We start from the raw sequence: 22,524 nt of genomic DNA, 5'->3' as shown, positions 1-22,524 counted from the left end.
AAGTAAAACATAAAGAAACATTAGAGAAAAATATTATATTTAAAATCAATAGGAAGAGAACATTCATTGTTTTCTAATGTAGATTACCAAGGCAACAGATTCTAGCTAATCTGTACTTCCCATTACAATATTTTATCAAGTGGGACTTAAAATTCTAGTGATATATCTTTGATGTAAAAGTTGTCAAAAGTAATCAGACTTTTGTTGAAAATAATCAAAACATTTTTCTAAAAGCCTCAGATATATTTTTTAATTTATCTCAAACCCTTAATAGATTTCAAAATAGAAATAGAAATAAAAATTTAACATGTAAAATTTAACTATTAAACTTTTCAAGTTAAGACACGATTATATATTATTTCAAATGGTAAGTCAGAATTTTAGTGTATAAGCTGGAAACCCTGTAGTATCAATATACATATTCATCTGGAATATGCTATATACAAGACACTGTGTACTAAGCACATAGAAGAAAATATTGATAAATACAGTGTTTTATGTATTAGAGACGGTCACCAGTTATTAAGATGCACCATTGCTTCATATACAACTTAGGAAGAAAAATCATGCAATTAAACTGTGATACAACACTGTAAAAAGAACCCTGCAGAACTAATGAATTTCTCCTGTCTCTCATTGTTATGGTTTTTTTCACTTCTTCCATTGACTTTTAATTCATACCCTTTTGCATTGCTTAACTTGTGATTGGCAATCTCTCTGCATGTAACTCAGTAATAAAACATAACCCACTTTTATGTACTTGTGAGTGTACTTCTTTCTTAATAAACATAAAACTCTTAGTTTTTTTAAAACAATATATGGAATTCTAGTTATTTTTTTGAAGATGAATATTGCTTCAATTGTATCAATATGCTTCTCCACTCTGATTTTTTATGCAGTAATTTTTCATGATAATGCTGAAAGAGTCTAGTCTTTTTGAAAACTTAAATGTCACTTCAGTTTAACACATTGACTGACAACATTACATGTCATTTAACTGAAGTGAGAATGATGTGAAGACCTATGATCAAATTCACACATGGTTCACATGATTTTCAAATATAAAATAAAACTACATGCAAATTTTTTTCCTTATCCATTTCCTTCCCAAATTCCAATATTCTCCCAACACCTGAGATAATTATAGCTCCATAGACACATACCTAAGAAAACTACCAGAAACAGAAAGTGACCACTGAAACAAATCCCCACAAAACATCAGGCATTGATTTCATCATAAAATTACGTGTTCAGAGGAAAAAAATTTCTCTGTTCTAAGCATAATAGGTACATTGACAGAGTTGTCACGACCTATTTCAGACTCTTCTTTCTAGGCCTCAAGGTGCACTGTTTAGGCAGTTAAGAGCACGCTGGTTATGACTGAGCAGTGCAGAAATATCACAATGAGAACAACGGTGAAAGCCAGGTGATACACACACACTTGCTGACATTCGAAAGCCCTAGAAAGTAGAGGCAGCTGAGATTTAAGGGCCAGCGTAGCACAAAGAAAAAGCAGTGAAGTGAGCCCAATATTTTCTGCTACTTTTCCCTTGAGACACATGCTGGCTCTTAATTGGTATGCAGCTTAGAGGTCAAGAAAAAGAGGATCAGATTGAGCATTGTCTTGTGTAGCTGGACGAACTCTGGAGAGCAGACATCTGAAGGTACCTCAGACTTCAGGGGTCAAGATGCTAGAGAAAATGGAGCCTCTGAAAGGTGAGCCTAATGTCGTGTCTTAAGCTTTGCCTTTTTTTTTTTTTTCTTTCTATTTTTGCTGGTCAAGAATCTACCAAACAAAGTGAAAATATGATAGCTAAGAAACTAAAAGATAAGCAAAGTTTCTGCTTTCAGATAGAATGGGGCAGATTGCCGCAGATCTGCATTACAGGGAAAATGAGAAAGATTTCCAGAATGGCAGTGTAAAGTGCTCAACAGACCCTCTCCCCAGCTAAATGAATGATTAATGGGTGAAATATACACATATATAAAATTGGAATCTCTGCAATTTTCGCTAAGAGCAGACAGAAAAGAGAGGAACACATAATCACAAAAATTGACCAAATCTCAGCAGCAGCAGTAAGAGCCAAGACATGCTCACCTCTTCCCCCCGCCTCCAGCTCATCAGGGGATAGCTGTCCCCCAGGAGGACAGAGCTAAGAACTCAGGGCTTCCTCACCCCCAGGTTCCAAGTCTGAGGCTGCATATGAGCTCCAGGAGAGGCAGGGCACCTGCCCCTTTCATCACACCCAGCTCTACCTTCCAGAGACTATTCCAGGCAGTCATAGATTACCAGAGACTAAATTCAGATCCAAAATTACAAATAGACTGAATATAAAAGGAATGAACCATGCACAAAGAAGCCATAAGAAATGAAATTGTTAAGAATCCACCTGCCAATGCAGGGGGCACAGCTTCAACCCCCGGTTTGGGAAGATTCCATACGCCACGAGGCAAACAAGCCCGTCTGCCATAACCACTGGGACAGTGCTCTGGATCCTCTGAGCTGCAACCACGGAGCTACTGAAGCCCACATGCCTAGATCCTGTGCACTGCGATGAGAGAAGCCACCGCAATGAGAAGCCCGCACACCGCAAGGAAAAGTAGCCCCCCACTCGCTGCAACTAGAGAAAACCCAAGCACGGCAATGAAGACCCTGCATAGCCAAAAATAAACAAATAAATGCAAAATAAAATGATAAAAAAACATAAAGGTGCTAGACTGTAGATATTTTATAGCAATGACTTGTATATAGCAAGCAGGGTGTTATAACTATATACCTGTATTCACCTAATAACAATGACTCAAAACACATAAAGCAAAACTGATAGAATTGAAAGGAGAAATAAATAATTCAACAATAAAATTTAGAGATTTCTGTACCCCATCTTCCATAATGAATAGCACAATCACATGTAAGATTAACAAGGTACAGAAAACTTGGAAACACTATCAAACAACTAGACTTACTCTGTGTCTATAGAATATTTGACACAACTGTAGCAGAATTCACATTCTTCTCATGCACATATGAAATGGACACCAAGAAAGACCAAATGCAAGGCCATTAAATGTCTTAAAGCATTTAGAAGAAGTGAAATAAAACAAGTGGTTCTCTAAAAAAAACAGAGTGTGATTATTTTTCTCTTGGTTTTCTAAGCCCCTTTGATTGGTTTAGGTTGTTAAGGTGGGGAAATTGTTGGGACATTATCTCTTCAAAGTTTTATTCTATTCCATCTTTTCTCTCTTTCTGGCATTCCAGAAAATGCAATTATTTTTAAAAATGTAATTATTTTTATATTGTCTCAAGATCTTGGACACTCTTTTAAATGTATTTTTCCATTCTGTTTTGTGTTATTGGGATCATTTCTTTTGATCATTTTTTATTTGGTTAATCATTTCCTCCATTTTGCTGAGCTAATTAGTCCACCAAAATACTCTTCATCACTTATAACTTATTTTTCAATATCAGTATTTTAATTTGACATTTTATTCTTCTGTCTCACTGATAAGGGCTTCCCAGGTGGTACCACTGGTAAAGAACCTACCTGAGAATGCAGGAGACATAAGAGATGCAGGTTTGATCCCTAGTTGGGATCCCCTAGAGTAGGAAATGGCAATCCATTCCTGTATTTTTGCTTGGAGAATCCCATGGACAGAAGAGCCTGGTGTGCTCCAACCCATTGGGTCAGACACGACTGAAGCAACTTGGCACACACACTGCTAAATTTCTTTATCTATGCATGTTTACTTTTATGTTGTGCAACATATTAAATATATTTATATTGTTTTGTCATAACTCTGCCTGATAATTCCAAACTCTGTTTCATCTCTGGCTCAAGTTACAGATTCCATTTTATCTTGATACTCTGTTGTATTTCATAGCTTTTTTGTAGATTTTCTAAAATTTTGTTTGAACTTAAGGTTTTATAGTAGACAATGGAGACTGAAGTAAGCAACATTGATATATTATATATAATAACACTTATGCCCAGAAAATGTCATAACTTGCCTTTTGTCAGGCCATTGGCATGCATGATGAAGTCAGTTTAATTGGAACTGAGCTGGTCTGAAAGGTGTAATTTGGGAGCCAACATTTCCTTGAGTGAAGTTAAGACTTGACTTGCATATCTCCTGCCGGAACTTCAGACTCAGCAGCACCTCACCTCACCTCAGGGGCATCCCTTCCAGGCACCTACCTGCCCCCAGGAACTGTGCCACTGCTGGGTACCCCACGTGGGGTCCAGATACCTGTGTGGTTTCTCTCTTTGCTCCTTCCACCACTCGGCTTCAGCAAACACTCTGTGCTTAATCTTTAATAGATTCTTTTAGTGTCCCTGACGGTCTTTTATCAGCAAGTAGCTTGGAATTTTATGGGTTTCTCTCAGTTGCTTCTCCAACATCAGATTTTAGCTGTATCCTTGAACCTGTGGGAGACTCAGTGTTCCTCCCCACCTCCTCCCAGATGGAAGGCAGTTGCTGCCTCCTCCCCATCCAGGCTTGAAGCACCTGGAAGCTTTCTCTCCTCCTGCCCCACCCTCAGACATCAGGACTCTTTCCTCAGACAGAGTCCCTTTCAGCCTCCTGCTGGGCTTCTCGTCACCCTCGGGAGCTCTCTGTAGAAGTCTGGGTAAAAATGGAAATCGCCTGGAGATCCCTGCTGTCCCTGCCTCCCAGGAATTCCACGCCCTCGTGCCAGACCATCCTCAGGCTTTACTCGTCTGATCTTCTTCACTGGTGTTCTTACAACTGGTGACTGTTCCTTTGACTTCTGGCTGCTCGGCCAAGAATGACAGTGACTGTGGGTCCTTGCTCCCCTAACGATGTGTCACTTTTTAGATTTTAGTTAATTAGATCCCTCACTGATGTTTTTGCTTCTGTGGTTGGCATGCAACAGAGTTCTCTTGTGACTGTATCCTAACAAAAAGCAGAAGTTTTATTTTAAAATGTCAATAATCATAGCACCTCAGAAGCTATAAAACTTGCAACTATTTTAATTATGAAAAGTTTCAGATGTCAAATTTAAAATGAAGCATAATTTGTATTGCAAATTTTTGAAATTAAAAAAAAGATTTTATTTTAGATTTCTTCGACAACATACATGAATGACAATGCTTGCAGACAAGGTACTCTGTATTAACCATTGTGCCCAATGGTAAAAGAAAATAGTTGATTATATAACCCAAGTAGGCATAATATCAAGATAGCTATGTTGTTATTCTGCTGCTAAGTTGTGTCCGACTCTGTGACCCCATGGACTGCAGAAAGCCAGTCTTCACTGTCCTCCACTATCTCCCAGAGTTTGCTCTAATTCACGTTCATTAAGTCAGTGATGCCATCCCAACCATCTCATCCTCTGCCACCCCCTTTTCCTTTTGCCTTCAATCTTTCGCAGAATCAGGGTCTTTTCCAATGAGTTTACTCTCCACATCAGGTAGCCAAAATTCAGCATCAGTCCATCCAGTGAATATTCAGGGTTGATTTATTTTACAATTGACTGGTTTGATATCCAGCTATGGCTCCTCAGTAACAGAGATTCTAGTATTCTTCATCCCCCAGATAAACAACACTGGCCATCTGAAAAACTAACAGAACATAGGAAATGTAGCAGGAAAACAAAGTTGAAAAATAGTAACTATGGTCAATTGCATAAATGAGGACTATAGCAGGGGTTATTTTTTCTCTCCACCCCACCTTATAAAGAGGTTGTGTGTAGTGGTTGTTAGCTGTTCTTTGAATTACAATAATAATTGTTGTCCTTGTTTAGTCACTCAGTCACGCCCAACTCTTTTGTGATCCCATGGACAGAGGAGCCTGGTGGGCTACTGTTCATGGGATTTCCCAGGCAAGAGTCCTGGAGTGGGTTGCCATTTTCTTCTCCAGGGATCTTTCTGATACGAGGACCAAGCCCTCTACTCTGAGTCTCCTACATTGGTAGGCAGATTCTCTACTGCTGAGCCACAGGGGAAGCCCTCAGATAGATGAAGTAATTCAAGGGACTTTTAGATGTCTCTTGGTAAAATGTTTAATGCATGTCTGTGTCTGTGTGTGTGTGGGGGGGGTGGCGGTGTACACATTGAGTGCAGTACATTAGATGGGAACAGTTGTTGCTTATTAGTGGAATTTTACATATAAATAGAGAGCTCTATAGATCTTTAGTAGGAAGTCAGTGTGGGACATGGCTTACTATTTTTCAGTATCCATTCTATCCTAGTGCACTTTCCTGAATTTAGAGACTGAAAAGCTCAAAACTATCATTTTCCTACTTCCTTGTGTTTGCCTCTGGAGAGGTGACACATTCCAGATTAAGAAGGCTTTGTTGGACAGAAGGACTCTTTAAGAACATCACGTGTGGTGACTGTTTCTTCTGGCAAGCACACCAGCATTTTGGTGGCCAGTTTCTAGGTCAGCGGCACACAGCAGCTGAGGCTGGGACTCCTGGATCATAGCAGTTACCACTTGTTCTTTTTAGTGTAAAAAGAAAAAAGACTATATGGGGGAAGCAGTTTTATATAAACAACAATATTTGCCAGGAGATTGAGGGATTTCTCTTAAACCTCCTGCTCCTACACATGCACAGCTTCACTTACTGTCACTATCACTCACCAGGATTGTATATATTTTTACCAAGCTTGACCCTAAATTGACACATAATCACCCAAAGGCCATAGGTTACCTTAGGACTTCCACTCTTAATATGGTACATTTTATGGGTTTAGCCAAACCTATAATGACATATAGTTTTGGCATGCTGTGTGTGGTCCCTGGGGTCGCAGAGTCAGACACAACTGGGCAACTGAACAACAGCATAATGATGTATACCTATCATTATAATAGCATACAGAGTATTTCCAAGGTCATAAAAGTCCCCTGTGTGCTTCCCAGGCGGTGCAGTTGTAAAGAATCTGCTTGCCAATACAGGAGATGCAGGTTCAATCCCTGGGTGGAGAAAATCCCCTGGAACAGGAAATGGCAACCCACAGCAGTATTCTTGCCTAGAGAATCCCATGGATAGAGGAGCCTGGTGGACTACAGTTCATGCACTCGTAAAGAGTTGAACATGACTGAAGTGACTGACCACGTCCTCTGCTCTGCCTGTTCCTCTCCTCTGACCCCTGACAACCATTGGTTTCTTTATTGTTTCTGTTGTTTTGTGACTGTCTGTGTCTGAACTCATTAATTTCAGTGATGAATCTTGAGTCTCACTCCTCAGGCCATATGTTGATTTTATAAGTTGTCTACTTTCCTCTATTAATTCCATTTCCACTTTTTACACCTGGAGTGTTTCTGTTCCTGACACTTATTTATACTGATACCTGAGACAAAAGCTCAGAGAATAGAAATAATTAGAGAAAATAAATTTAAGTATACAGCTACTGGACCCTGAAATTTAACAAATTCCTTCCCATCTAAACTCTGATGTGGCATAAGAAACAATACAGGAAACCTGTATCAGGAAATTGAATGGCATTTCATTTCAGGATTGCACAAAACACTTAGTGTGAATGTTGTTGTAGTTCAGTCGATAAGTTGTGTCAAACTCTTTGTGACCTCATGGACGGTAGCTTGCCAGGCCCTCCTGTCCTTCACTATCTCCTGGAGTGTGCTCACACTCATGTCCATTAAGTAGGTGATGCCATTCAACCATCTCCTCCTCCAATGCCCCCTTTTCCTTTTGCCCTCAATCTTTGCCTGGATCATAGTCTTTTCTAATGAGTCAGCTGTTCACATCAGGTAGCCAAAGTACTGGAGCTTCAGCTTCAACATCAGTCCTTCCAATGAATATTCAGGCTTGATTCCCTTTAGGACAGACTGATTTGATCTACTTGTAGTCCAAACATGAATGGTTCTCCTGTGAATGAATTATTTTGCAAATACTGGATTCACTCAAAAATTCTTACTGTATACTACATTCAGATACAAGAAAGTATATACATAAAATATATTTTTAAAAATGTAATTGCTATAATAAAGTATTTCTATATTTCCTGTGGCAAAATACTATAATTATGAACCCTAGCTGCCTTATTAATATCACATATGAGTGCCTTCAGGAAGCATTTTACATAATGTGAAAATCATTCTTTTTCAATATGCCAATGTACCCTCTCAACTCTTGCAATTACAATGCTGGAAATCTAGGCCAAGAAAAAATCCTAATAAGAAAAGAATCATTGATAAGAACAGGCTTATGTATTTCAGTATTTTATTTAGTTTTATTTAATTTCATAAAAGTGGAACTTATTCTTTAATACTCATAAATAGATTTTTGGTTAAAGGAAGACACAGGATGACCACTCTATATCATAGAATCATTATTTTGAAGTTGATATTATAGGTTAATAGCAGATTTTTATTCTATAGGGAATGAATATAAAAAGAGTGAAAATTGTATAAAACAAAAAATCTCACATGTTAAAGTGAGGGAAAGCATGATTTAAAAATATAATCTATTTGTTTTTTTCTCATGTGAAATTTGCTAAATTGTGTTTTAGAGAAAATAGTTGTTTTTTTTTTAATAATCATTTTATTGATATCTATATGTCAATGAGAAAAGATATAAAACTAAATATAGTAAATGTGGCTCAAGCTATCATGAAGCATACCATGTAGTTGGAAGAATGGACATTATTCAGGTCTTCCCATAATTAATATAACTTTATAAACAATCCAAAGAGTCAATATGTGTGGTGAGATTATAAACTCAGTGAGTTTTACACATCCAGAAAAGCCAGAGAAGACTTCAAGGGGAAAAAGAAAAACTTAAGAGCATATTAAATTCATACTGGAAAAAGGTACAGCGACATTATATACCCCTTTTTTGAAATATCATTCCGTGTTGTTTCATGTGTTTAATTTTTAGGTACAACTCATAAACTGCCCTCTATTAACTTCCTGATGGTAACAGCTATTGAGACTCTATTCCTATATTGTTCACAAGGTATAGTATGGATCTTACATTGCATTTGGTCCTCTATAATAATATTTGTTTCAACAAGTTAATTAGACTTTGCCAGAAATATTTAAATAGGTTGCAAATTCTGTGAAGGCAGTTGTAGTTCAACTTTAATTTTTCATGTTCCTCTTTCAACCAAGATGGCTTTTCTTTTTTTTTTTTTCCATTTATTTATATTAGTTGGAGGTTAATTACTTTACAATATTGTAGTGGTTTTTGCCATACATTGACATGAATTAGCCATGGATTTACATGTATTCCCCATCCTGATCCCCCCTTCCACCTCCCTCTCCACGCAATCCCTCTGGGTCTTCCCAGTGCACCAGGCCTGAGCACTTGTCTCATGCACCCAACCTGGGCTGGTGACTGTTTCACCCTTGATAATATACAAGATGGCTTTTCTACATGAAGCAACATTTACCAGAAGCTCTCAGTATTATTCACAATAAAGAAAGTAGTGAATAATGCTGCATGTCTCTGCATTGTTGTTTATGAAATGAGAATTATCAAATACTTAAATAAGTAGGAGTCAGGATTTGGTAAGTTCTAAGTTAGAGGTCAAAATTTTATTGTTTAGTTGCTCAGTTGTGTCCAACTCTTTGCAACCCCATGGACTATAGCTCGCCAAGCTCCTCAGGCCATGGGATTCTCCAAGCAAGTAGGATACCATTTCTTTCTCTAGGGGATCTTCTGACCCATGGATCAAATCTACATCTCCTTTATTGGCTGGTGGGTTCTTTACCACTGAACAATCAGGGAAGCCCAATAATCAAAGTAGTCTGTATTAAAATTCAAAGTCTGTCAAATTTTAATTTGAAGTATTCCCACAGAGTATAGCTTATGAGATGTATTTTAAAATTAGAAATATTGAGGAAAAAAACAAATAAACATATTTTCATTTTAGGTATACATTGCTTAATAGCAATAACAGAATATGTATATATGTATTCAATAGAAATTTTGATAAAGTGCAAAATTAATCTTATTAAGTTTTTTAGTCATAAGCTGATGCTTCAATTTTTGCCTATACTGATGTTTATAAATAACAATAAAATAGAAATGTTTAAAAAAATCTCAGTAGATGTATCAAACATCAGATAATAGTTGAATCTGTAGGTAATAATAAACCAACAACTTGGAATATATTGTAGAATATTTTTAACTGTAAATACAAAACAGAAGCTAAGAGATATGATGCTCCAATAAGTTCCAGAAAGAGAAAATCAAGAGAAAAGGAGAAAAGTGATACTAAAGGACATGATGTCAAAAAACTGCCTCAATTTTAAGGAAGTGGTGAGGTAACAACAGGATGTGTGTGCGTGTGCTAAGTCGCTTCAGTCGTGTCCGACTCTCTGCAACCCTATGATCTGTAGTCCACCAGGCTCCTCTGTCCATGGGATTCTTCAGGCAAGAACGCTGGGGTGGGTTGCCATTTCCTACCGCAGGGGACTTCCCAAGCCAGGGATCTAACTTGCATCCCCTGTGGCTCCTGAATTGCAGGCAGATTCTTCACCACTGAGCTACTGGGGAAGCCCCAGCAATAGGATGCTGCTGCTGCTAAGTCACTTCAGTTGTGTCCAACTCTGTGTGACCCCATCCCTGGGATTCTCCAGGCAAGAACACTGGAGTGGGTTGCCATTTCCTTCTCCAATGCATAAAAGTGAAAAGTGAAAGTGAAGTCGCTCAGTCGTGTCTGGCTCTTCGTGACCCCATGGACTGCAGCCTACCAGGCTCCTCCGTCCATGGGATTTTCCAGGCAAGAGTACTGGAGTGGGGTATCAGCATCTAAATCTGAACTGCAGTCTCTCCTGAGTCACCAATGGAAAGTTGTAGTGTTCTGTCTCCTAGTTGTGTGTTAGCTATAAACTTTGGATTTTTTTCTTATCTCCTACTTAATAACTTAAGAAATTTTTATTGTAAATTGAAATATATCAGGTGGCACTAGTGGTAAAGAACAGCCCTGCCAATGCAGGAGTTGCAAGAAACACAAGTTCGATCTCTGGGGTGGGAAGATCCCTTAGAGTAGGGAATGGCAACCACTCCATTATTCTTGCCTGAAAAATTCCATGGACTGAGGAGCCTGGCGGGCTACAGTCCATGAAGCGGCAGACAGTCAGACGTGACTGAGTGACCACACACACACACACACACACACACACACACACACACACACACACAGATGATGTACAATGCTTCAGGTATACAGAAAAGTAATTCATATATATATATATACTTTTTCAGATTATTTTCCATTATGCGTGCATGCTCAGTCACTTTAGCTGTTTCCCACTCTCTTCAACCGCATAGACTGCAGTCCACCAGACTCCCTGTCCATGAAATTCTCCAGGCAAGCACACTGGTGTGGGTTACCATTTCCTTCTCCATCTCCCACTATAGGTTATTACAAGGTATTGAATATAGCTCCCATTCTATACAGTGGGTGCTTGTTGTTTATTTTATATATAGCAGTATGCATCTGTTAATTGCAAATGTATCCCTCCCCTGATCTTGATCTGGGTTTTTTGTTTTGTTTTTGTGATTTGAAGATGTGTTAAGAAATTCAGAACAAAAGAAAGCAGGGCTCCTTATAGAAATTGCTCAATGTAGAGACCAGGGAAAATATTTAATACTAGATGAGCTTGGGGCAATCAGTAGTGTCGTAAAGCATTACAATTGCTTAAAAGGAGGAGGAGGGGCATAAAAAGGAAACCAACCTGAAACAGTTTCTAATAAGCAAAGCTAGAAGAATGTGAGCAACAAAACCTAGTACAAAATTATTTGCTTATAAACCAAAGCAGAAAAATAAATAAATAGTTGGTAGGGAGGATTTAGGCTTCTTGTATCTTTGTTGCCTGGAAAACTGATGTTCCTTGCTGGCTCAGCTGGTAAAGAATCTGACTGCTTTGCAGGTTTGAGCCCTGGGTCAGGAAGATCCCCCTGGAGAAAAAATGGCAACACACTCAAGTATTCTTGCCTGGAAAATTCCATGGACAGAGAAGACTGGTGGGCTACCATTCATGACTCACAAAGAGTTGGCACAGCTGAGGGACTAACACTTTCACTTTCTTTTAATCTTTATTGCCTGGAATATGTGATACTACATGGCAAGAAGAAACTTGCAGATATAATTAAGTTTATAAACCTTAAAACAAGGAGATTATCCCCAGTTCTCAAGATGGGCCCAATCTGTTCAACTGAGCCTGTGACAGCAAAGAGATTTCTCTCCAGCTGGGTGCAGAGAGATGCAGTAGAAAAGAGGGAGGCAGTAGAGACATTCAGATCATGAGAGGGCCTACCCATCACTGCTGGCTTAGTAAGGGACTATGAGTCAGAGAACTCTAGTGGTCTCTGGAAGCAGAGAATGATGCCTGGCTGACATCTAGTAAGTAAACTTCAGGCCTACAACCACAGGTAACTGAATCCCACCAAAAACCTAAGTGAAATTGGAAGGGATTCTAGAAAATAATTCAGTCCTCTGTACACCTGTCTTCTATCTTGTGGGTTTCAGAGCAGAGGAACCAGATGAGCTACACAATGCCCAGAGTTTTGACACATGGAAACTATGAAATAACAAATGGACACTGTTGTAAGCTGCTAAATGTGTGCAATATCTTTAAAGCATCAATAGAAAATAAATACAATAGTCATGAATCCATCTGATTTAAATACAGGTATAAAGGACAAATCTTTCTTGGAAAACAGTTTAAAATAACAAATGCAGAAGAAATGTAGGAACTAGAAAACCTTTGTAAGAATATCACAATAATTTTTGTAGGTGAGGCTAATGATGAATGATAAAATTTGTGAATAAATAAATGAGAAACAGTGTAATAGCTTAAAAGTATCTCTGCCAATAGACATATTAATTTCTCTGGTGATTTTTAACACATCTACACATTAGTTAATTATTCTCTCAACAGGATGTAGAGTTTAATTCTACTTCATTTTGAGTATGGATACATAAATATATTTCTTTTTTTTTCTTTCTCTTTTTTTATCTGTTTAAATTAATTAATTAATTAATTTTACTTTACAATATTGTATTGGTTTTGCCATACATTGACTTGAATCCACCATGGGTTTACATGTATTCCCCATCCTGAACCCCCCTCCCACCTCTTTCCCCATGCCATCCCTCTGGGTCATCCCAGTGCACAAGCCCCAAGCAACCTGTATTATGCATCAAACCTGGACTGGCAATTTGTTTCACATATGCTATTTCACATTTTTCAATGCCATTCTCCTGTATCATCCCACCCTTGCTCTCTCCCACAGAGTCCAAAAGACTGTTCAATACATCTGTGTCTCATTTGCTGTCTCACATACAGGGTCATCATTACCTTCTTTCTAAATCCCATATATATGCATTAGTATACTGTATTGGTGTTTTTCTTTATGGCTTACTTTACTCTGTATAGTAGGCTCCAGTTTCATCCACCTCATTAGAACTGATTCAAATGTATTCTTTTTAATGGCTGAGTAAATTAAGCATAAAGTCAAAGTTAAGGTAAGGGTAGATGAAACACAAATGTATTGAAAGAACAAGTGTATATGGTATATATTAGATTAAGAAACAACACTGCATGTGTGCAAAGCTGGTTATAAATATAGAATAACTAATATCAATAAAGAATAAGCAACAAAATTGAAAATATTCAAATAAATGAATCAGAGGTTCAGCAGCCCAGTGCCACTTTTCTTGGCACTGGTAAACTTACCTCCCCCATGAGGACTCAGTTTAGAACCTGCAGTGTGATTAATCTCTCAAGTGATGTTTCAGTAGAACTTGAACACAGTAATGATAGGGAAAAAAAAAACATAAACAGTATTGTCTGATGGAATGCAAAACAAACATGTTAACCTCAACATCATAATTAAGGAATGGAAATTAAATAATGTGAAAATATTAGTTTCAACCATTGAAATGGATTAATCATTATGTTAAAGAGAAATTAAAGCTAAATAGTCTTTAAAAACCACCCTTCCATAAAATCTTACAAAGGTCAAATGAAAAAATATAGAAACTATGCTTATGGGAAACTTCCTTTTCCTTAAAATGAGGTGTCAAATATAAAATATTCTCATTATAACAAGATGTCCTTATGAAGAGTTTATTGAACTGAGAGCTTACTGTTTTTCAGAAACCTAAATCCCAGTTCAGGGGAGGAGCAAATGCTCAAGAGCGTACTGGGTATTTTTGCAGGCAACTAACTAGACTCATGGCCTCTTAACTACCTCTGTAAGTCAGCTGGAGCAGAACCCACTTACTAATTGCTGAGCACGTACCGTTGAGGAAAGTTAAGGTAAAAAGTATTTATTCCAGGCCCGATTCATACAGTGTATGACAGTGAACTCACTGTCAGTTCTTGGTAGAGAAAATCGGATCAAAAAAGTATTGAAGTGAAGGCTCAAGTGAAAAGTGAAAGTTGCTCAGTCGTGTCCGACTCTTTGTGACCCCATGGAGTATACAGTCCATGGAATTCTCCAGGCCAGAATACTGGAGTGGGTAGACATTTCCCTTCTCCAGGGGGTCTTCCCGACCCAGGAATCAAACTGAGGTCTCCTGCACTGCAGGCCAATTCTCTACCAACTGAGCTACCAGGGAAGGCTCAAGAAGTTTTACATATTCAAATTAGCTACTCTACAGATGGAGCTACAGTTAAGGTTTGCTAAAAGGCAAATCAGCTCATTGTTTTGAGGTCAGAGATGGCATATGATTTTCTTAATTTATTCATTTATAAAGTTTAACAGCCAGAAGTTTGAGAAAATATTGCTGTACAAAGGTAAATGCATATCTACCATGTAGGTATATTGGTGCACATTTTAGAACCATTCATAATTTCTAATTTTAAAAACATCACTCTGTGCAGAAGATCATGTTTAAGAATTCATTTTACTAATACACAGACAAAGCTCTACTTTTTTATTAGCAATGATTCTATTTGTACTACATAGTTTCAAATGTATAGGGTTTGACAGTTTTAATTTTTGTATTTAATAAAGATTAATCAAGATGAAATAAGCATACAATATTCCATTTATACATTATTCACTTTAAAGTGATTTTTCTTCTGATATTGAGAAGTCTGAATTATTTATTGACAGAAACACTCATCTAAGAAAGTCTGATACTTTTCAATTTTAAAAAATAAAAAGCAATTAAGAGCCAAAATTCTCCTATTTAACTCTGTTGAAAACTCAGATTGACTCAAATTTAAAAGGTCATAGTAAACTATATAAATAAAAATAAAATAACTTACTAAGTAGAGAAGCTGCTACAATTTTTGCTTGAATGCATTTTGAGCATTTAGAATTTACATCTTTTGAGTTCTATCACAATTTGTTTGGTTGATTGATTTTGTATATTCTTCTAGATTTACGATTATGTATCTATTCATGTAATGTAAATGATGGACAGCTCATGAAAAGAACATTTAGACTTTGCCTAGCTGCCTTGAATAAAAATAAGTTCAGGATAGAAGATTAAACCTTTGAGACAGAAAATACATTTCTAAACATGAAATGAAATTCCTTAGCAAATTTTTGAGGTTTAAAACTTGGTGTTAATAATTCACAAGTAAATTAGAAATTCATATTTCACTGACTCAAAATTATACAGTTTAACCAACAGTCTCAACATTTAATGCCAGATATGTGATATATTCCTTTAAGTTAAACAAAAATAAGTAGAAATATTGAAATTATAATGATTTCTAAATAGCCAAATCAGTTTTTCACATTTTTCCAGAAAATAGCATCCATGTGAAATGTATCATAGTTCATAGCAAATAATTAAAGTTTGTTAAAAACATTTAAATAGTAATTTGAATTTTAAAAGGTAAGTGAAAATAAATGGACCACTTTAAATATCTGAATGCAAGAACAAATCAAAATATGTGATATTTTCTGCACAATAATTACAAATTTTACAGCAAAATGTAGCTTTAAAGGTGATATAATTCGTCTCTCATGGTTGAAAAAATAAATTTAAAAAGTTTTAATATGTATTGGATTTCTTGAGAGTTGCAATGTCATGACAAAAATAGTTAATATTACTGAAGTTATACAGATTACATTTCAACTATGGTTAATAACATTGATGGTAATTAATAAGTAATATTAGATAATATGGGCTTCTCTGTTGGCTCAGCATTAAAGCATCCAATGCAGGAGATGTGGGTTTGATCCCTGGGTCAGGAAGATATCCTAGAGAAGGGCATGGCAACCCCCTCCAGTATTCTTGTCTGTAGAACCACATGGACAGAGGAGTCTGGGGGGCTACAGTCCATGGGGTCGCAAAGAGTTGGACACGATTGAGCATGCCAGCACACATTATTTAACATACGGCGAGGACGATGGGGCAGTCTCTGCCATGATTAGGTACGTTACACAATCTTCCCTTGTAGACAGCTAGAAAAACATTCTCCTGCTGTCCTTGAATTTTTTAATAGGGCCACAGGGCTGGGACCTGAGTGGGTCCACTAGCAACTGGTAACAACTTTTGGCCAAAACCAGTAAGAAAATACTCGTATAACCATGATACCTCATATAATCTTGAAGAATTAATTCTCCTGACCACCTCAGTGATCCTGGAAGACAGTGTGTGTCTACAAATGTAAGTGAAGTTTTGGTAACACCACAATTTTGGTCTTGTGCACCAGAGGGAAAGAATTCATCTATGCAATGCCCATATTTCTATCCTGCAGAAAGCACCAGGTTGGATGCATGAGACGGGTGCTCAGGGCTGGTGCACTGGGAAGACCCAGAGGGATGGGATGGAGAGGGAGGCAGGAGGGGGGATAGGGATGAGGAACACATGTAAATCCATGGCTGATTCATGTCAATGTATGGCAAAAACCACTACAATATTGTAAAGTAATTAGCCTCCAATGAATAAAAATAAATGGGAAAAAATAAAAAATAAATAAAAAACATAAAACACAGGAGTAACTTTTACTTTTTTTTTCTCTCTGCATCCATTTTACCCTCTCTGCACATCCATTACAATGCTCACATTACACCACAAGCATTGTAAATATTTATTATATCTGTCAAATAACATGCAAAGACAGTATTTTATTCACCTTAGTATTTTTAACAGCACATTTCATCACATTATATTGAGTTGGTGAAGAAGTTTGTTTGGTTTATAAGAAGCGCAGTAATTTTTCTCAAGACTTCTTATTCTACATTTGTAGAATAATTCTTATTTTCACACAGTCACACACACACAAAATAGAAACATTACAAAAATATATCAAAACACTTAACATTCTGGGTGGAAGTATTTACTTCTTTCCAGAGTTGTCTCTGCAATTTTTAGCTCAAGGAACTTTAATCAACACTCTGTGATGACCTAAATAGGAAGGAAATCCAAAAAAGAGGGGATGTATGTATACATATAACTGATTCACTTTCCTGTACAGCAGAAACTAACACAATATTGTACAGCAACTACAATCCAATAAAAATTAATTAAAGATAAAGAAGAATAATAATAAACAAAAAAAAAGTTATCTCTATGATTTTTGTAATGTACTTTCTAGAACACGTTTCTTTAAATCAAAACAAAAAAGTATTAGGGCTATTCTAAATTATGATTTTTTTATTAAAAAATAAATAAAAAATTCTCACTAGATTTTAAGAGAGAAGCTTCCAGTGGGCACTGGATACAAGTGGCAGAGGCTGTCCCCAAAGGAGGTAGCTACTCGGTGCCTGCTATATCCAGGCTGTCCCTTTCTCTCACTTTCCTAGGTTCATCAGTACACCTACCTGGAATTATTCTAATATGAGAGTGCTCTCTGTTTCTGGCTGCTTCCCTATCTTAGAAGACTATACTTTTTTTTTCACTCATAAAAAAAATTACACGCGTGGGTTGCCATGTTCTCTTCCAGGGGATCTTCTGAACCAAGGGATCACATTTGTATCTCCTGTGTCTCCTGCATTGGTGGGATTTTCTTTACCGTTAATGCCACCTGGGGAGCCCCATTCTAAGTATAAAAATGTAAATAGGTATAATCTTTTTTGTGGGGAGGTTGAAGGAGATTTTTGATAATAACAAGCAATGGAATATGTAATTGAAAGGTATTCTTATGTAGAAAATGATCACAATTGAACATGATTAAGTTAGAAACAAACTAAACATCTGAACTAGTGATATGGTTTACTAAGTAACAGAGCATAATTCCACTAACCCCATAGAGATGTTAAGCATGTAGCAGGTTTCTATAATCATATTATGTAAAAAAGTATATGTTAAATTTTATAATGAATGCTACATTCAGGGAAAATGCTTACAAAATAATTTATTTCAGGGAGCATGAAAAATATATCCAGTCTTTGTCCTTCATTGTTTATTTGTGCATGCTTTTAATTTTATGTGAATTTTGTAATTTCCAAATATTCTTCAGTTGTGATGTATAAATTTTATAATCAGAAACTTTCTCTTTCTCTTTCTCTGTAGCTGCAGGCTAGGTAGATAGCTATGTAATATAAATTCAAACTGATTTTAGCTCAAATCCATTAAGAATTCTATGATGCAAGGCTCAGTTCTTGGCTCTCTTTCTGATCTTCTGAGCATCATTTTGTCTCTGGGGCATATATTTTCATTATTTCTGTGGTTATTTCTAGTATTTGCCTTTATTTCTTCTGCATGTTGCTCCAAATCATTAAAAGTAATTTGAAAGGCCTTAACACATCACAGAACTACAGTCTATTGGTAGGAATAGGGGACATGAAAAGACAATGAATTAGTACACAGTATAAACAGGAGGCTCAATTTTATCAGGGGGAAAAGAAGAAGCTTTGAAGTGAGACCAAATCTGAACTCCAATCCTATTTGCAAATGTTTAAACATAGGCAAGTCTGCTTGCTTTCATACCTGCAAAGAAATACGAAGATGAGAGTGCTTACACTGTAATACTGAACGTATTGTAAATGTTAAAAAAAAAAACAAAAAAACAACTTTCAGAAATCAACAGGAAGACTTCCCAATTGTGTGGACTCAGACATCAAAATATTAGGCACTTAAAATAGAGTGTCTTCTGTTTCTTTTTTAATGAGCACACTATTTAGGAATGAAAATATTGCTGATGTTCAGTCTCTAAGTCATATCCGATTTGCAACCCCATGAATGGCAGCACACTGGGCTCCGCTTCCCTTCACTATCTCTGGCAATTTGCTCAGATTCATGTCCTTTGAGAAGGTGATGCTATCTCACCATCTCATTCTCTCTTGCCCTCTTCTCCTCTTGCCTTCAATCTTTCCCAGCATCAGGGTCTTTTCTAATGAGTCATCTCTTTGCATAAGGTGGCCAAAGTATTGGAGCTTCAACTTCAGCATCAGTCCTTCAAATGAATATTCAGGCTTGATATCCTTTAGGATTGACTGGTTTGATCTCCTTGCATTCCAAGGGACTCTCAAAAATCTTCTCCAGCACCTTTGTTCAAAAGCATTAGTTCTTTGTTGCTCAGGCTTCTTTATGGTCCAACTCACACATCCATTCATGACTACTGGAAAAACCATAGCTTTGACTATACAATACAGACATTTCTCAGCAAGGCAAACTGCTGCCTTTGCTTTTTACTCTACTGGTTCCAGGTAAATAAAGCCATGAAGATAGGAAGTTGGGGTTGGTTATCTGACCTGAAGAAATTTGAAGGCAGGAGTTAAACCAAAAGTGAAAATGGGACTCTTAAGGAACATAGCATACAGTGTAAAGAGTGTTTTTCATAATTTTCTACCTGAAGGTGAATGAAATAAAGCTGCTAAGTATATCCACGTAGTAAGACACAAGTGACTAGTGCAATAACATATTATGGCATGGGGACTTCCCTGGCAGTCCAGTGGTTAAGACTCCGTGCTTCCACAACTGGGCATGGGTTTGATCCCTGGTCAGGTAACTAAGATATACGATGTGCCACAAAGTGTGGTCAATAAAAAATGAAACATAATAAAAAAATATAAACTATTTAAATATTAAAATGATATTATGGCATAGAGAATAGAATACTTTGTTTTGAGTTAGTTCTTTTGACTGCGTTTGAGAGATGACAGAAATAAATAGACAATGAAATGAATTTAAATTTCCATTTCAAGTTATCATCAAAGAATGGGAGAGCTTCTATGATTTCCCTGAAATTCTCTTAGCTCTTATTAGCCACAATGCAAAATTTCAGAAAATTAGACACAGATTATGAGCCTGCAGTTTACTGAATTACAATCCACAGCATTTCCAGTCCTATAATTAGCTATTTAGGGTTTGGAGAACAATGGGACAATATGGGGAATTGTGATAAATCTATGTGCCTTGAACCCTATTTCCCTTGAAACTCTTTTCATGGGGAAGGAATATCCCTTTCCTATTCTAAAGTTAGCTGCCCTGTGTTTAATCCCCTCTAAAGATTTCTCTTGAGCTGTTTCCTTGTAAACAAATTTCCTCAAAACCTACCTCTTGCATCTCTCATTACTATAATACCTAAGTGTGTGAGTGCATGCTAAGTCGCTTCAGTCATGTTTGACTCTTTGCAATTCCATCAATTGTATCCCACTGGGCTCCTCTGTCCATGGGATACTCCAGGCAAGAATACTGGAGTGGGTTGCCATGCTCATCTCAAGGGGATCTTCCTTACTCTGGGTTCAAACCCAAGTCACTTATGTCTCCTGCATTGGCAGGTGGGTTCTTTACCACTAATGCTACCTGGGAAGCCCCACAGTATCTACAGTGAGATTTAAATCCAAGTGGATCTCATTTGGGGAGGGGTGGAAGTACAAAGTTTGCACTGGAGTACACACCAAAATCTGGTATCATTTGAACAAGTTATACTGTCAAGATAGTAGGAATACATGCAAAAATATCTAAGGGTGGTAGACCAGGGAAGGAAGAGCAGAACACTGGACCAGGCTGAGCTTGTCAAAAGGGTTTACTTACAGAAACAGATTCAGTATTCTGAATTCAGTGTTAGCCTCATAGTAGGTTTTAACAATTTATTTTTGTTTTTTGTTTTAACTAAAGTGTGGTTTAAAATATGGCTAGTATTGAATGAGTTGGAAAGACCATAAGTCCACGTAATGTGAAAGAAGGAATCATGGAGTTTATGGAGATAGGACTATTGATGTGTGTGCAAACTCTTAATATCCAGAAAAGCATTTGCCCTCAAATTTCACAGAAAACACTTTCTTCAAAAAAGGCATTGGGAAATGCACTGAGGGTTGACAATATGGGGGGTATTATCTTTGAAAATTTGGTAGTATCTGCCCACTGTAAGCTGGGAATAATTACAAGAGAGATACCACTATGCATGTCGGCTCTCTCATATCAATGTAAAAGGTTCCTGAAATGGCAAAAGGCAAGGAGCAAGTCTTAAGAACTGGAGTAAAGGTGAGCATGTTTTGGGCTTTGTGTTTTTAGCAATATGATTAATCTGAGAAAAATATCTTTAATATGCCTAGAACAATGATTATACACATCAAATATATTAATCAATCTTCTACTGATGAGGATCTATGCCGTTACTAAACCATTCTTTTAACTACAATATTGAGGTGAGTCTTTCTGTTATTTTATAAGAGATTTCCATCTTGTTCATGTGATATAAGTATGTCTATAGTTCATCTTTTAATTGTTATGCCATTGTATTAAAGTGACTTAGCAACAGCATTCTCTTTTAATTAATTTCTTTGCATTTTTTCTTTTCCCATTTTTCTCCAAGTGAATCACAAACTATTCTATCATTCTATGGTTTCTTCTCTAAAATTACATGAAAAATAGATTACATCGTTCTTTCCGTAATTCCTCTCATCCTCCCCCTATTCAGTTTTAAATGAAGTACAATATACATACTGGGAAGCAAGCTGTAACAGTATCACAGCTCAGGACACTCTCACTGGTAGTCACATTCCTGCAATGAGCACCCAGATCAGGGAGCAGCACACTACCATCCTACCAGCAGCACTCTGAATAATCCTACTCACAATTCCCCAGAACAGTGAATAATCTTTACATTATTTCTACTTTTCAGAATGCATATTTGAGTGTCACTACTGTATTTTATACAGATGTACTACATTGCTTCCAGTCATTTGCACATCCTCTTCTGTGAAATGCCTCTTTATATCCTCTGCCTCTTTTTAATTCAATATAAATTCACATTTATATTTATATTATATTATAAAATGTTATATTCACATTTTAAGAAGTGCATATTATTCACTCAATTTTTCCCTGCATATTGTCTTTTCATGTCCTTTGTATCTCTTACCTTTCTGAGTTATTTTCTTATTGGCTTATAAAGAGAGTTTATTTTGAATGTAGAGATGTTAAATAGCTTTTAGATTATGTGCTACAATAACAAGTTTTATTTTCAAACTAACATAAAATATAATTTTATAAAGGTATTTTATCTATATTTTTACCCAACAGTATATATCAATAAATAAAATGTTGATTAATTAAGACATATTCTGACTACAGGTACTCTATATCATGAAGATCTGAAGGAACAAACTGATGTTTACTATTAAGAAACAATTCACTAAACAGTCATAATGAGTTCTTTTCTAATGTTAATATG

Source organism: Cervus elaphus, chromosome 14 (assembly GCF_910594005.1).
Source record: "Cervus elaphus chromosome 14, mCerEla1.1, whole genome shotgun sequence".
In the NCBI taxonomy this organism is placed as follows: Eukaryota; Metazoa; Chordata; class Mammalia; order Artiodactyla; family Cervidae; genus Cervus; species Cervus elaphus.
The sequence above is the reverse complement of the archived record's forward strand: the minus strand, read 5'-3'. Positions refer to the sequence as shown.